Source organism: Galeopterus variegatus, unplaced genomic scaffold (genome assembly GCF_000696425.1).
Source record: "Galeopterus variegatus unplaced genomic scaffold, G_variegatus-3.0.2 Scaffold4089, whole genome shotgun sequence".
Taxonomy (NCBI): Eukaryota; Metazoa; Chordata; class Mammalia; order Dermoptera; family Cynocephalidae; genus Galeopterus; species Galeopterus variegatus.
In genome coordinates, this window is record NW_007730200.1 from 148,323 (window position 1) to 151,119 (window position 2,797).

Genomic DNA, 2,797 nt, shown 5'->3' on the forward strand with positions numbered 1-2,797 from the left:
GAGGAATTTTTCTAGTGGACAACGAAGAGTTTAATTTTGCAGATGGTAAGTTTGAGGTATCTTTGAGACATCCAAGTGGAAATGTCAAGGAGGCACTTGAATTTGGGAATCTAGAGCCTGGAGGAAACACTCTGGACTGGAGATATAAATCTAAGAGTCTTCAGCATTAGAGGAATATAGACATTCAGAGATTGGGCAAAGGAGTACATGTTCTCAAAGGAGATTGAAAAGGGGTGTCTAGTGAAGTCAGCTGGAGAAAATGAGGAGTAGAGAGGCACAGAATCCTGAAACTAGGTGCTTCTAGAATGGGGTGTGGTCAACTGTTCCAAGTGCTGCTGAGTTCAGCAAGGTGTTGGTCAGAAGAGTACTGTAGGTGTTGACTGGATTTGGCAATCCTGCCTATGCAGAAGTACTGCGGGTCCACCTTGTTATTTCCCATTTCAAGAACCTACAGTGGGCTGGCCAGTTAGCTCGCTTGGGAGAGCTTGGTGCTGAGAACATCAGTGTCAAGGTTCAGATCCCCATACCAGCCAGCCGCCAAAAATACCAACCAACCAAACAAAAGAACCTATGGTGACTTTTCCTTGCCACCTCAAACTCAAATCCCTCTGCTATTTCTTCAATGTCCTCTATGATCTATTTCTCACCTATTTGTTCACTCGTCACATTCGATGCATGCCTATTTTCTGCCAGGCCCAGTGTTAGCTGCAGCGTAAGTATGATTTCTGCCTTCCAGAGGCTTATGGTCATGAGCACCCAACGTGTACCAACACGTATTCTCTTCCTTCCCAAGGAAGCAAAACTGCTACTCCAGCGGGGGTTGGGGGAGGTGTCTCCTCCTTAGCAGATTTGTCCCTACCTCTTTGTGCTGAAACTTCCATAAAAAATGTCTTCCTTCCTTTCTAAACCTTCCTCCAGGACCCACTTCAAGATTCATACCCTGTGTAAAGCTTGTTTCTTCAATAAGTATGCTTTCTCTCCTAAGAGACGCTGTAAACCCTTTAACATGTCTTTTATCTCTTTTGTATCTTTCACATACAGAAGAACAGCAGGGACAGAAATGGATCTACCTGAGACTACAGAAACAAGCTGGAGGGCCTCCTGCCTGCACAGGCCCCTTCCAAGGCCCTGTACCTAAGTTCGTATTCATAAATAGCAGATGAAAATTGAAGAAATTTTTGCTGATGGGCTCAGAATTAACTAACTTCAAATATTTGTTGATTTATTAAGCTTGCTTTATTAATACAGATTTATGTGAGAATTAATTACTGATTATGTCATTCCCTTGCCCAGAAGCCTTCAGTGGCTCCGTATTGCCACTAATTAAATATTAGCTTGATCTTCGAGGCTTGCCTCAATGTGGCTGCATTTTATGTCTCCAGCCTTATCTCCCAAACTGTTCTTATTTTCCCAAAACTGAATCCCTCATTGTTACCCTGGTGGTGGAGTTCATGCTGATTTTTCTGCTTGGAAAGCTCTCTCCTCCAACTTCACCTTCATCCTAAAATATCCTTTAGGCTGTTGCTTCTCAAAGAGAGGTCCCTGGACCAACAACATTACCTGAGAGCTTGTTAGAAATATAGACTCTTAGGTTGGCCAGTTAACTCAATGGATTAGAGCATGGCCTTGTAAAACCAGTCACAGGTTCAGATTGCCATACTAGCCTAGCACCCAAAAAAGTAGAATCTCAGACACCACCTCAGACCTATCAAATCAGAATCTGGATTTTTACGAGATCCACAGTAAAGTTCGAGACAAACTAACTTAGGCCATTTCACAGGCCCCCTCCTCTAAGAGTCTTAAACCTTTTAAATCCCTATAATAAAATATGTTTTTCCTCATTTGAATTCTTCATTCTTTTGGGCACTTCATTCTGCCTTGAATTATGGGTGATCATTTATAGGACTTAGTTATCCTGTAGGTTGTGAGCTCTTTGAAGGTGTAACAAGGGAGTCTCAACTTAGAGATGAGTTGACTTGGTAACATCCCCAGACACACATGTGTATCCATCCAGATCTAGGCGGTGCTGGTGTTTTAGCTCATCCTCAGAATTTTGCAAGGATCCAGATACAGATTGACTCTCAAATGTCCCACATTTGGGCAGGATGATCTGTTGCAATTATTTTTACTTGACAAAACAAGCATGTAATTATTATTTTATATCTTGAAAGTCTTAAATATCATTCCCTTTACCTTTGGCTAGTGCTGTGTGACTAAAATTATATCTTCATCCCTAAATTCCAGAGTAGGAAGAGAGCTGGCTTAAATTATTCAAAAGCAGCTGGTTACCTGTAACATCCTGTAAAATCTTTAGGGAAGGAAATTTCACAAATTCCTTTGATTAAAACAACATACAGGTTTTTCATGAAAATATTAATTTAAAATTCCTGCAAGAAATCAATGTTCACTGCAGAAAAATATAAATATACACACAAGTCTCTCTGCTCCCCCCAAGTCAACCCAATCTTTCTACTAGGAGGTAACCACTGATAACACTTTGGTACATTTCCTTCCTGATAGGATCTCTTCTGGCCTAAAAACATAGATATATATGACTATTTTTACTAGCTACATAGTATTTCACTATAAAGATATATCATACAAATTCGTTTAGTTGATTCTGCATCATTAGATTGTTTCCATGTTTCCCCCCTATTTAAAGTGCAATAGGCACTTTGTATATTCTTCTTAGAATACATTTTTAAAAGTTAATTTCTTGGGCCGGCCCTGTGGCTCACTCGGGAGAGTGCGGTGCTGACAACACCAAGGCCGCGGGTTCGGATCCTATATAGGGATG